General features: G+C 54.9%; 1 protein-coding gene across 1 annotated transcript in view; it reads right to left on the bottom strand.

The window, feature by feature from the left end:
* Positions 1 to 3,381: 3,381 nt before the first annotated feature.
* Positions 3,382 to 14,159, bottom strand: part of CDK12 (cyclin dependent kinase 12) — a 70,904-nt gene continuing 60,126 nt past the window's right edge. Inside the window, exon 15 of the transcript XR_013344616.1 lies at positions 3,382 to 3,643. The gene's annotated coding sequence lies outside the window, so the exon portion shown is untranslated. The remainder of the gene's footprint in view (positions 3,644 to 14,159) is intronic.

Genomic DNA, 14,159 nt, shown 5'->3' with positions numbered 1-14,159 from the left:
AGCATTTCTCCAAAGATCTAATGCCTTTGCAGTCAGATAAACGCAACCCTGGGCTCATGGACAAGCAAAGCACCCAGCCATTTGGAGCCCACAACTCACAGGGAGGCCTCACCTTCCTCTTCAGCGATGGAATCAGCTCACCTTCACCACAACTTCCATTCCAGCAGTAGGAGCAGAGGAGGAAACTCAAGGCCAAATCCTCCCACTCCATAAATCTAGGGGCTCGTTGTCACTTGGGGGACTCTTGAACAAAAATCACAAGCCCCCAGAGGCAACCAGAAGAGCCAGAAGGGCAGACATTTAAGAGACCACTCACGAAACACCTTCCCCTCCCCGCCCCCACACACCTGAATGAACACCCAAAACATTAGCCAAAACTTTTTTGAACCTCCGACATGGTCCAGGCTGGGACTAAGGTCCCAAGCTGGTTATTGGATCTAAGTCAGTTGTACTGCTGTCCACAATTCCTACTTCCTATCAGGAAAACCCAACGGTCTTTGATTTCTGCTAGCACAGGGTGGCATGTGGGTCAGTTACAACCCTATCATGAGCTTGGTGTCAGCCTCTGAGCCAGGGAGCTATTTCTGTCTCAAGAACTTGCTAGTCTCCAAATGCTGATGCTTCCTCAAGCAGTAGATTCCAGAAGCCTCTTTGACCCAAGCACAAACCCACCTCTCCACCAGGTGGAGCTGTTTTTTGTCTTGCTTTGTTGGGTGTGTCTGGTGTAAACTCAACTGCGATCTGCTTTGCAGAAGTCCCCACAACTGGAGCGAGCAGCAAACCCACTGGGGGGCCAGAATCAAACCGTCAAGTGACCTGCATCAGTAGGGGTGTGAGGGCAGCTTTGCTCGAGATGTGCGTCAAGGGATACGAAACCAACAGTTCAGATACACCGTGTGTGTGTGTAAAATGCTGCAGCTTTGGTTTTAGCTCCTCTCCTGATTACCCGCATGCTTTTCATGCTCCCAAGCAATTGAGTTGCCTCCGGCAGGTCAGGGACTGGGAAAGGAGAGACAACGCATGGACTGTGAGACTTCCTGGGCAAGTCACTTAATTGTTCGTGCCTCAGTTTCCCCAGCTGTAAAATGGGGGTGAGGGTCCTGCCCCCGATGGCGGGTTGGGAGGGTCTGTTCATGCTAGCAAAGGGGGAGGGGAGAGCTTAGCATTCACATCCGGGCTGCTTTCCACAAGTGCTGAGCATGGGCAGCTCCTCTTACAGGAACACTCTAGACACAAGGGACGTCTGAACACACGTGAGTAGCTGGTTAACTAACGAGGTGCCAGGGGTTGGCGCTCAACAATACGGAGCATCGTTCCTGGGGTTTGCAGGGGTTGGGCTAGAGAAGAACCGATTGTGAGACGCAACCCAGACAGGAGCACAAGCGCGTAGGTCACACGCCCGTCGAGTGCAGCGCCGCACACAAGCCATTGCACAGAGCAGTGATGGAATCGGACTCACAAGTGAAATCCGTTGGTTGGTCTGTGTTTAGTCCTGAATCCGCATTGCGGAAGAACCACCAGAGGGCTGGGAGCGGCCTCAAGAGATGGTCCGGAATAAGGGGGCACTACAGGCTGAGAGGCATCGGCAAATCTGGACGGGGGAGCCCCAGATTGTATCCGGGGGGTGGGGAGCGCTGTAGGTCAGGAATGAAGACCGCTGGCAGAGCTGGGAGGCCCCAGAAGTGGAATAGCAATGGGGCTGCATGCTGGGCTTGAGGGGCACCAGCTGAGCCGTGTGGGATGCCCAGGACGGGAACAAGTCACTCGCCATCTCCAGGGCAGAGGTGGTGACCGTGCTGGGCGACCCGGAGGAAGGGGAGTTTGACATCACGTGGGTTGGCTGAGTCTCTTCTTGAGGGGCCCAAATGCCGCCCAGGGAGGGTCGGGGGAGAGAAAGCCAGGAGGGGTCAGGCAGGTTCTATTTGGGGTCCTGGAATTGATCATCTTAAGTCTCCACGGACGGCTGGAGCTTCTTGTACCTGTCTCCATTTCCCAGGAGCTAGGCTCTGCCCACAGAGTTGAGAAAAGGAGACGGGACCCGGAGAGGAGGGGCCCTGCTTTGCCTCGTCGGTTGCCTCTGTCAGGGCCGCACAGATCCAGGCCAACCGGAAACGTCCCACACGATGGGAGACTCTCGACGGATGGAACCAGCGGGACGTTTTGACCCGTTCTTTAGCCGACGTTTCCCTGAGTGCGATTTCGCCCTGTCCTGGGAGAGAATCTCCAGCCCTACACGTCTGCCTGCTCTGGGCTGGATTTCTCAGTTTGAGATAAACAGCAGGTGGCCTGTTATTACCAGTATCCTGGCATTACAGAGAGGAGCCGGCCGAGGTCAGGGCCCCATGGTGCCAGGCACTGCACAGACAGGCCCTGCTTGAGCAGCTGACAAACTTCATCGCGTCGGGAAGGACCACTGGCTCCATTTTACAGATGAGGAACCAGGGATAGAGAGATTAAGGGAGTTGCTCAGGATCACATAAGGAGCCTGTCACAGAACAGGGATGAGAACCAGGATCTCCCGAGTCCCCACCCGCTGCCTTTAACCACACGGCAGTCCCTCCTGCGCGTATAATTTTATTTCAACAAGCCATCCTTAAACCTTTCCCAGCCTCCCCCACCCTCCTCAGTCACAGGCTCCAATCTGACCCAGGTGGCTAGTAACGTCAACTGGAAGGCAACATCATAGTCTGTGTGAATGAGTTCATTGGGACTCAGCTCAGTTTCTCGCGGGGATGGGAGTCGATGTCACAAGACACCAGGATCGCAACTGGCACCTCTTGGTTTCAACAGAGCACTCAAGGACCGAATGGACCATGGAGATGGAGCTCTCCTTCCACAGTTTGAGGTGGGCTGGGACGGGGCAGGCTCAATGTGCCAACTCAGCCAAAAGTGGGCACTGGGGGATGATACTCCCCCCTGCCAGGCGCTGAGCATTCAGCCTCCACAGCACTCCGAGACCTTGCTATGTCTCCCATATGGCAGTGCCACCCGGCTGGCGCCCCAGGCATCATGGCACAGGGGCACTCGACTGATATTGCCATGCAGAATTCACAGCAGGCCCCATCCCCCCCTTCGAACTTTCTGCGTCCAGCTGGGGAAACACCCTCCTGGCCCAAATGCAGGGGCAGCAACCAGTTCTCTGAGCACACAGTTGCTGCTGGGACACCCATATGTCTAGAGAAGATGCCCTGGTGCGGGGAGGGTGTCCAGCTTGGGCTATTTCACATAGTCTCTTTCCAGAAAGATGCACTTTAAAGGTGCCCTGCAAAGAGGAAATGAATGGGCTTCTGCCCTTTTCCTGTGTGGTTCGAAGAGGTGGAGAAGGAAAGCCTGACAAGTGTTTTTTCCTCTGGTCCTTCCTCCCTAGAAATCTCAGGGATGTCACCTCTGATCTTCCCTGGTTTTGCAGAAGAGCTGCTTGCAGGACACTGGGATCGGGGCCTGGAGCTTTTTCAACCCTTTGTCGAAGGGGCAAGGAATCCTTCCCGAAGAGCTTTTTCTCCCCAGGGTTTTCCCAAAAAAGTCTGAATAAACATCACTTCCCTTCTCACACAGCCCTTGCTTCCTTGGTATTCACGACGTCATCTCTCTACCAGTTCTCCTGTCGTCCACGGAGTCTCCCAGGGGAACGAGATCAGAGCGGCTGATGTGAAAAGCAAACAGAATAAACACACTTAATAATTATATTATATATTATGCGCACAAACACAGGGCGCTGCCCCCCCCCACACACACACACAAAACCGATCTAGATTTTTATGATGTCATCCATTACTGTGTTCTCTGCGTAGTCATAGGTGCATACAGGTCACCCTTCACCGTGGTATTTGCTGCATCAGCGAAGAATCAGTACAAGGAAACTCTTTCGGAGCTTGGGGGCGAACTCTCTCTTAGCCAATCAGAAGCCAGTAGATTCTCATATCTATTTGTGAGCTGCTCCTTCTGACCAATCAGATCAAGGGAAAAGCACATTGCATCCTGCAGCCACGCCCCTAACTTTCTAGCCAACTGATCTGAGCCTGCTACTGACATACTTTGGTCCCCTGCGATCGGATTGGTGGGTGGCACATGTGCAACTGGAAGGGCTGCCTTTGGTGGCCAATCAATCCAGCTTTTGCAAATTGCAAGCAATGGAAAGCCGTGGCCTGATGGACTCAAGAGCGGATGTACCATTTTGAAGATTTAAAAAAACCCAATGAAATGGAACCATCTGGCAATAAATATTCAGTGACGTCCTGTAAGGTTTGCCAAAATCTGAATGGTCACAATGTTTTCCAGCACATTCCCAGTAGGCCTGGAATAATAAATGATCATAATACTCTGAATACTTTGGCGTCTTTGACTGGAGAATCTTAAGGTACATGCATTAGTTATTCAAGGTAGGTGAGTGTTATCCCCCCATTGTATAGATGGGGAAACTGAGTCACGGGGGGTGAGAACCAGGAATCGGTCCCAGCAATCTCAGTTAGAACAGGAAATGGTGAGCCAAGATTCTTGCATTCTATTCCCAGTTCTGGGAGGGGAGTGTCACCTACTGGACAGAGTACGGTGGGGCTGGGAGCTGTTAAACTGCACTTTCTTACCAGGCACGGAAACAGAACCCAGGAGTCTTGGCTCCTAGATAACGCCTCTAACCACTAGACCACCTGTCTCATTCTATAGCTGTACATTAGCAAGCCACCCACATACATGCTCATGTAGGGCCCGATCCTGCAGTCGTTCCTTCAAAGGGAGGTTTATTTTGCACTAAGAATCTGAGCACCTCGTGTTGGATAAACAGAGAGAGTCTGGAGGAATTCAGAATCCATCCTACCTATGGAGTAAAGACGAGCAGGTGTGGTACGTACATCAACCACGAACGAGTGGGCTTCATGCAGGAACTGGGGGAGATTCTCCGGCCTGTGCTAGGCAGGAGATCAGAGGAGATGTTCAGAATGGCCTAGCAATCTACGTGTTCATACACACACACACAATTTAGAGTAACCCAAGCTCAAGCATCAGCACCGTCTCCTCTCAGCCTTGCTCTGCTAGCCGTGTCTGCAATCTCTCTCTAGAGCCAGATCAATTGCATTCATATGAGGGGCTCCCACCCACTGTTAACCAGACAGCCTCCGAGCTGGGTTCTCTCTCCTGCCAAGGTTCATTCATGCCATCAAGTTTTCACCTTGTGGGCCGGTTGCCTCAGTTTCTCTTAACTCCACCGGGATTCCTTGCTTTCCCGCCAGCCATCCGGACGGGAGAGGGTTAAAGGGACAGGATGGGTAAGCTATAAATTTCACATCAGAGAGTGGGGAGAGCGGAGCTGTGGGGGGAAGCTGGGAAAAAGCCAGTGGGCTGTCTCTAGGTAACAATAAACACGGCGAGCAAGGAGCAGCTGTTACACTGACTCTCTCTGCATCACAATGTTGAAATAACGCTAATAAACCACACACGCACACACGCCGCCGGTTCATGGGGGGAGAGGGTCGTACCCAGGGCCCGGGTGGCCTGGACCACAGGCCTGGGGATGGTGAGTTGAGTTTTGCTATCCAGAGAGGGGGCTGGTGGTTAGCACGAGCCGTGCCCCAGCTCTGGAGAGGGAAAGAGGAATGGAGAACAAGTCATAACGAAAAATGCTGCCAAGAGAGGATGGAGGCCGCGATCCAGTATGCTACAGAGCGTGAAGTCAGCGATGGCCCGGGGGCGGAGGGGGTGTCTGTTTATTAGGCCCTTGGCAACCCTGCATTGGAGCAGCTTAGTCGTTAAAGGATTCGATCCTCAAACAGCGAGGGGAGCAGCATCCCCGTTTTACAGGTAGAGAATCGAGGCACAAGGCCGGCAGAAAGACTTACCTGAGGAGTCTGCGGCTGAGCTAGGAGACGAACCAAGGGCTGGGAGTTCCCAGTCTGGTACCCTGCCCACTAGGCCACCCACTTGGTTCTACTCACAAGACCAAGATCCTAAGTTTAGACATAACAGGCCCCAGTTAGCCCCATGTTTGGATGTATAGGTGCCTATAGAAACACGCTTAGATGTATAGGTACCTATCAACCCATGCTTACAGGCATAGATGCCTATAGATACACGCTTATAGGTACATCATGAGATTTAAATCTAGGAGCAGCCCTGTCGGCATCACTGAGTTCAGTGCAACTGCTCCTGCGTGTGCAGTGTTACCAACTCTCTGTTTTTCCAAGTCCTACAACATTTGGTGTTTCTCGAGGTCCCTTCCAGCCCGAATCCTGCTGCTAAATGGGACAGGAGCGAAAAGAAACAAAGGCCACGTCTTTTGCAAATGTGACTAGCACTTTGTGGGCTGCACCCTGACACCTTTAAATGGGGCTGGTTTCCAGAGGGTGGGTACTCAGCACTTTCTGAAAGCCAGGCCCTTTGGAGGTGCTTCTGGTACCCCAAATCACCAGCCTAAGATCCACGGGGGTGCGAGGGGAGGAGTTGATGTTTTAAAGGAAGAAAACTGGGGGGGAACGTGGTGAACCTAAAAGGATAATATTGGTATCATGGACCTGGGGCAGATCCCACCACCCTCCAGCACTAAAGCTTTGGGGAGACTGCGCCCCACCCCTCAGAACCCAGCCCAGGTTTTGGGAGTTTAGCTGGGGCTGGGTGGATTCTTCGGCAATGCAGACAGGATCAACAAAGCTCCTGGTTTGTGCTCCTCACAACGGAGTCTTGGGGCTCTGATGGAAGGATCATCGTGGTAACTGAAGAGTTGGCACCCACAATTCTGTGATTGAAAAGCACCCACGGTATGGCTTACACATGGACTCAGAAATGGCCAGTGGAGCCCACTTCCATGCTTGACTCAAGGCTGGTGGCGACCATCTGACCATGCTTTGGTGGCCTCCAGGTGTGGCTGACACTAGTGCTGTGGGCACAGAACAAAACAGCAGCTGCACTTGAACATAAGAACGGCCATTCTGGGTCAGACCAACGGTCCATCCAGCCCAGTCTCCTGGCTTCCAACAATGGCCAACGTCAGGTGCCCCAGAGGGAATGAACAGAACAGGGAATTATCCAGTGATCCATCCCCTGCCGCCCATTCCCAGCTTCTGGCAACCAGAGGCTCAGGACGCTTCAGAGCATGGTTTTGCATCCCTGCCCATCCTGGCTAATAGCCATTGATGGACCTATCCTCCAGGAACTTATCTAGTTCTTTTTTGAACCCTGTTATGGTCTTGGCCTTCACAACATCCTCTGGCAAGGAGTTCCACAGGCTGGCTGAGTGTTGTGTGAAAAAATACTTCCTTTTGTTTTAAACCTGCTGCCTATTAATTTCATGTAGTGACCCCTAGTTCTTGTGTTATGAGAAGGAATAAATAACACTTCCTTATTTACTTTCTCCACACCAGTTATGATTTTATAGTCTCTATCATTTCCCCCCTTAGTTGTCTCTTTTCCAAACTGAAAAGTCCCAGTCTTATTAATCTCTCCTCATACGGAAGCTGTTCCATACCCCTAATCATTTTTGTTGCCCTTTTCTGAACCGTTTCCAATTCCAGTATATCTTTTTTGAGATGGGGCAACTACATCTGCACACAGTATTCAAGATGCGGGTGTACCACAGATTTATATAGAGGCAACACGATATTTTCTGTCTTATTGTCTGTCCCTTTCTTAATGATGCCCAACATTCTGTTCGCTTCTTTGACGGCCGCTGCACAGTGAGTGGATGTTTTCAGAGAACGATCCACAATGACTCCAAGATCTCTTTCTTGAGTGGTAACAGCTAATTTAGACCCCATCATTGTATATGTAGGGTTGGGATTATGTTCTCCAATGTGCATTCCTTTGCATTTATCAACATTGAATTTCACCTGCCCGTTTGTTGCCCAGTTTTAAAGCCACCTTTAAAGAGTGCTTGACCTTCTCAGCCCTAGGCGGTGGCAGCTCAGGGTTAAGGTCAGGTACATTATAAGAGGCCATGCGCACGCGTTCTCTGCTCGGTGGCTCAGTGCAAGAGCGTTGTTTTGTAGGGCTAACAATCTTGCACCCTGGCTACCAATGGCGAAAGGGAAACGCAAGCTGGTTTGCTTTGCTGTCGGAAGCCAGGCAGCCGCATTCTTGGGAGTAAGAGCATGGGGGAGGCTCTTTGAGCCCCAAATATAACGATGCAGCTGCTCTAGCTAATTAATAGGCCCTGGAGTGTCTAATTCCAGTAGCTCATGGTGCACGGATCTGGCAAGAAAAATATTCCCAGAAGATCTGGGATACAGGAGGAAAAATCCAAGCCCCATTGGAATTTCAGAGGCGATACTTCCCATATCCATTGGGCACCGATATCTCCACTGGTCCGATTTGACTTTATCCCAGTCATTAAAAAAAAAACCCTGCTTGGCAAGCTGGCGGAGTCGCAGTTTTTGGGGAAGGGATAGCTCAGTGGTTTGAGCATTGGCCTGCTAAACCCAGCGTTATGAGTTCAATCCTTGAGGGGGCCATTTAGGGATCTGGGGCAAAAATTGGGGATTGGTCCTGCTTTGAGCTGGGGGTTAGACTAGATGACCTCCTGAGGTCCCTTCCAACCCTGATAGTCTATGGCTCTATGACACCTGCAAGGCAGATAAACCCAGAACTGCCCCAGGAGCCCATTTCCTTGGCTCCCGGGAATCTGCAATGCAGGCAAGCGGCCTCCGTGTGAGCCCTGTGTTACGGCAAGGGGGGCCGGGGGGGAGAGACTTGATTCTGCCTTTGCAGTCTGGGCCGGTCTCGGAAGCTGGCTTGGGCATGCCAGCTGCTTTCTTGGCACTGCCTGCTGGCGAGGGAGGTGTTTAGCTAGAGACGGCAGTGGTGCTTTTTGATGCCAGCACGCCCAGCCCGGAAGGGGAGCCGCGGATGCTGCCCCCAGGATCTTAGCCACAGAGATAGTTGACTATCGGTCTAGTCCAATGTCTCCCCCTTTCTATTCAGATCAGGAAGCAACTGATGCCAGTCAAGTCTATTGCAGCAAGATTCCATCTCTCCGCCTGTCCCTTTATTTCCTCCGTCCCTGTTCTTCTCTTCCAAGTCTCTGTCATTCTCACAAGAGAAACGCTGCCAAGACGCAAGGGGGGTATACAGAGACTGTATCCAGGCGTGATACACAGACACGTACACACCCCAACCCTTCAGGGAGGTAGGAAGCCATGTAAACAAGCACGTGGGATAGCAAACAGGCCCCGTGTACATGGAGAAGTGCTGTCTGGCACAAGGTCTGGGTTTTCAATTCCCATCATGCCACTGAACGAGGGGGAATTCTGAGTAACATCCGTCCGAGGGAGCGTCGGAGCTGAGAGCAGCATCAAACATGCGAGCAGCAAGGGAACGTCCCGGGTGGAAGGTAACTGTTGTTCCAGCAAAGGGTGGGAAGTAAGGATTCCTGAGATGATCAGGGCTGTGTGCTCTTGTAGGCAGACTTTCGCCCGTGGACTGGCAAAGGTTTTGTCCCACCCTGCCAGCTGAATTCATTTGATCGGTGCGTCAACTCATGGTGCCCACAGGAAAGGAGACATGGCCAAGGATGCACAGTTAGTCCCTGGAAGCAAGAGTAACCAGGGAAATTAGACTAACCATAGAAGGTTAACCGTTTGGAGGAGCGATGCCAAGCAATGGAAGCCAGGTAAGAAGGGATGGACGGATGGACGGATGGGTGTGCATGGGGATGGGTAGGTAGACGGATAGCTTCACTCCACACTTCCTATAGCAACTCAGGCATTGCCAGAATGGGCCAGAGCCAAGGGCCATCCAGCCCAAGGTCCCATCTCTGACAGCGCCAGCTACAGTTGCTTCAGAAGAAGGTGCAAGGAACCCGGAGTGGACAGCCAGGGAATAGCCTGCCTGGGGGGGACGGGTCTCTGTCTTAGCCCCCACGTGTTAGAGCTCGGCTTAGCCCGCACTCCCAGGCTCTTGCTAGGAAGAGCCGTGTGTGTCCAGCTGGGGGGAGATGATCGGCAGGGCCCGGCCTGGGAATCAGGAGCCCTGGGTTCTAGCACGGACGTACCAGTGCCCTCGGGCAAGTCATTTTGTGCCACTGTTGCCCTTCCCTGCCGTCTTCTGGGGCAGGGCCGGTCTCTCGCTCCGAGCCTGTGCAGCACCCGGCCCAGCAGGGCCTCTCCATGCTCCCGACAGGCATGGGGGGGCGCTTTGCCTCCCTCTCTGGGCTTGGCGGCACGTGCTGGCCCACGTGGTGCTGCCGGCACGGGCGGGAAGAGCGAGATCCTGTCGGTATAGAAGCCGGGCCTGGCGTTGGGCCATCGGAGGCGCCTGGAAGAGAGACGCTAACCCCCCTTCAGCAGGCAGCGGAGAGGCTGTACTTTGCATTCCAGCGCAGACGGCGGCCGTGCAGCAAACACGGCAAGAAAAAAAAAACCCCAAATGACACTAAATATTAATGGCTGCCCTACATTAGGCAGCCTGCACCTGACTCGAGTGAGCCGGGAGAGCCGAGTGCCTTCCCCACCCCTTGCATTCTGCAGGGCAGCTGCCCTCGTGCATGGCCCAGGAGACAGCCTTCCCTTCCCTGCCAGCAGGACGCCCCCCATCCCGCCCCCGACTGGGACACGCCAGAAGGTGGGGGGGAGGGGGCTGGTGCAGCCGAGCAGGAAGCTTGTGCACCAGCTGCGCTCCCCTTTCCAGAGGTTCCCCTCACACACACACACACACGCACCTCCCAGGCATCGGTGTGCATGGGAGCCAGGGAGGGGAAGATATAAACAAAGCAAAGGAGGGGAGCTGGATGCTAAGTGGGGGCTTCGGGAGGGGTGGGCTTTGCCCCTAAGGGGTAGCAGCACTGACCGGAGGGGGGGGTCTCAGCGGAGGGTTGGGGAGCAAAGCTGATGAGGATCCAGCTGTGTGGGGGGCTGGGTGAAGGGAAGCATTGGATGGGATCCAGGCCACAAAGGGAACCCACCCAATGGAGGAGCCATCAGCCTCCCAGCCCTGAAAGGCAACAGCTCCTGGGACAGCGAGTCGCATGGGAAAAGATCGATCAGCTGTTGAGTCCAGCCCAGCCAGAGCCCGGCCCACCCCAGCCAACCCGTGCAAGTGACGCACACGGAGGGCCAGGGTCGGCTTGTGGGAGCAAGGCTCCATCCAAGCGCAAAAGGCTTCCCAGCCACGGGCATCATTGCAACGCTCAGTGTAGACGGGCCCCCTCATCCACCTGGCTCTTAGCACGGAAAGGGCCCATGGGTCCTCATCCTCCAGGTCTCGCTACGAGGAGGAAGCGGTCACAGGAAATTCCAGTTTGTCGCCCCGGGTTGAAAAGCGTTCCATTCCCAGTCACCTGCTGGGCAGCGCCTTCCTGCCCCACAGCAGGACCATCCATCCCCATCTCGTTCTGGGAACGTCCCCCCTCCCCGCTCGGCTCAGCTGGGGGCCCAAACACCATAGCAGCACTCGGGTTTGCCACGCAGGAGCCAGGCCAGCTCCGCCCTACACACAGCGCTGCCTCTCCTGGCCAGTGGTGCCCACAGATCGTCCAGGGACAGCCAGTGGAGAGAGCATGGGGGGTAGGGGGGTTCATGATCAGCTGCTAAAAGTGACCCAAAACTCCGTTCTCTCAACATAAGGGCTGGGCTTTTTGGGACACCCAGAATCATTGGTGCAGCACAAGGCCCTGCTATATGTGGCCACGAGCTGACAGCTTCCAATCCAACCGATGCTGCTGGATGGACGCTCCAAGCTGCCATAACCCAGGGGCCAAGTGAGACGTGCTGAGCTCCTGCCCCTGTGACCCAAGGCCGGGTCCTCGCTTCTGTTTTGCTGTTTCCTCAGGTTGTCCTGTAGCTCCCCGACAGATCCTGGCCACAGAAAGCCACAGTTGCCCTGGCCCTCCGGAGGGCAGAGGAAGCTTCTATCACAGTGTCTGGGCAACAAGGGGTTACCTCCCTGCTGCAGCTTGCTTCCCTGTCGAGTTTGATCTTTTGCCCTCGCTCCCCAGCAGGGCTGCACCCCCCACCCCCAGGAGAAACCCCTTTAAAGCCCCAGGTCCAGGGTGGAGAGCCGGTGGGCCTGGCCTTTGCTGAGGTGGGGTCTGCACTGGAGCTAAACCCCAGGTACCCGTGCTCCAGCCAAGGGCTGGGCATGGGCACACGGAGAACAGCTGGGAGCGAGGACTGCTCGCCTCTTCGGAGCGACCTCCATCCTGGATCAAGCTGTTGGCACCACATGGCGTCTCTCTGCTTGCTCCAGAGCAGCTTGAGGACACTGCTGTCCTGGAGGCAACGAGCCAAGGGTCACCTACCCCAGCTCTAGAATGGGCACTGAGGATCTCCAAAGGCCTGGAGGTTGGTACCGCCAGCAGTCTCCTCTTAGGGGTGGGGAAGGTGGACTGGAGGTGGCCTCACAACCCGGGCCCTCCCGTCTGTCCGTCCATCCGGAGAGAGAACCGTCGTGGCTTAAGGGGAAGCAGAAGCCGCTGGATCTCAGGAAGGCCCAAGCGTTGTCTTTGCATTGTGCAGTCAGAGCATCGGCCGCGGGGTCTCCACAGGGCGAAGGGAGGAGATGCATCAGTGAATCCTGAGGCCGTTAGGGGAGACCGGCTATGGGTCATCCTGCACCTTGCACGGCTTTGTCCGCCTGACTGTCCCACAACACCGTACGCAGCTGCTCAAATTACCCAGAAGTCCCTTCTTTCAGCAACAGGCCTGGCTCTCCAGGACTCCCAGAATGCACCGGGGCAGCAAGGGACCCTGGCGTGAACAAGCAGAACGGTTCCTGTCAACACCAGAGGCTCCAACCCCCCAAGCAGTGGGAGGGAGGGCGGGCAGCAGCTGTCCCACGTGGGGCGTGAAGGACAACAGCAAGAGGGCGACAATTAGGAGGGGAAGTTTGCTTTAAAAGAGCCAAATCCGAGAAGAGCCCCAGCTGCCCATCGCTGTCTGCACGAGGTGCCGTCTCCCACCCGTTCTGTACCCGCGCTGCACGAGGGAACAGCGTCTGCCCAAGCTGCTCTCCCCAGCCCAACCATGCAGCCGCTCTTGGACGGAAACCCGCCCGCTGCTACCCCGAGGGGCGCTGGCCCCCAGCCTGGGCTGAAGGGGCACAAAGGGCCAGGCCTGCTGTGGGCTAGAATGTGGGGCACCAGCCCAGCTTCAATGTCCAGCCGGTCTCAGATTGGGGACTGCCCCGTGGCCAAGAGGAAGCAGACCTGGGGCCTGGCGGGGAGTGGGGTGTTTCCTGTGCGGGTGACGTCAGCCAGCAATTCCCCCAGCGCGGTTTATTTACAGAACGTACCCACCTCCCACGCTCTCTGGGTCCACACTGCACCCAAGCCAGCCTCAGGCCTCTGCCCCACCCCTGCCTCTCTCGTTCATAGGCTCAAACCCCAAACAGATCCATCTACCTTAGCGGACCCACGGTGCCCGTTTTCCTTCAGCTCCTTGTTCCGGGTTTGTACAGAGCCTAGCACAACGAGGTCCTGGGCCGTGATCCAGGGCCTGGCACTGCACAATACAGAGAGCAAGCACCTGGCCGGAAGGTGGGGATGGGGCGGGGGATTGGGGAAGGCTGTTGGGGGGGGTTAACAGTGGCTGAGGGTGAAAGGTGGAGCAGAAGTGGTGGAGTTGGGGCGTTGCTCTCGGGGCTGGCCCATGGCCAAACTTTCCCCTGCTCTAAACTGCTACAAAGCATGTACACAAGCACGCCCCCCCACAACGTAAGGCTGGGTTCAGCCATTCAGCTGGCACCCATGAAAGGCCTCGACTAGACCGGGAAGAAAGGTCTGCTTTAAAAGACACGTTAAAACCCTAGTGTAGACAGGGCAAGCCGCATTTTAAGCTGGGTTAGTTGGTTGGGGTGAAACATGGGATTGGGGCAGGAACTGGGAGTTCGTCTCCCCGCCAATACACATCAAAACTCCAACTGGCCTCGTCAACACTTAGGATTTCACCCTGTCTCCGCGAGTGTACAATCCGCTGAAAGTGAAGAGCTGACCCTGGCTACGCCATGGTGAAACCGACGAAGGGGACTGGCTGCATACCCACGCTGTCCTGCAGTGTACCAGTGTACTTTGGAAGTGACGATACCAGTGTAAAGGTCCCCAGAGGAAAGGGAATTAGCCAGACTGGGACACAGTGCCATTATACTGGAACGGACTAACTAGAGTGGTATAAAGATCACCGCCCTTACTGACCCAGTTATTCTGACACAATCTTCGTGAACACCAGGCCGTGGGGCGACCAGGC

This window comes from Eretmochelys imbricata, chromosome 27 (assembly GCF_965152235.1).
Source record: "Eretmochelys imbricata isolate rEreImb1 chromosome 27, rEreImb1.hap1, whole genome shotgun sequence".
Lineage (NCBI taxonomy): Eukaryota > Metazoa > Chordata > Testudines > Cheloniidae > Eretmochelys > Eretmochelys imbricata.
Note: the sequence above shows the minus strand (reverse complement) of the source record. Positions and strands in the feature narration are given on the sequence as shown.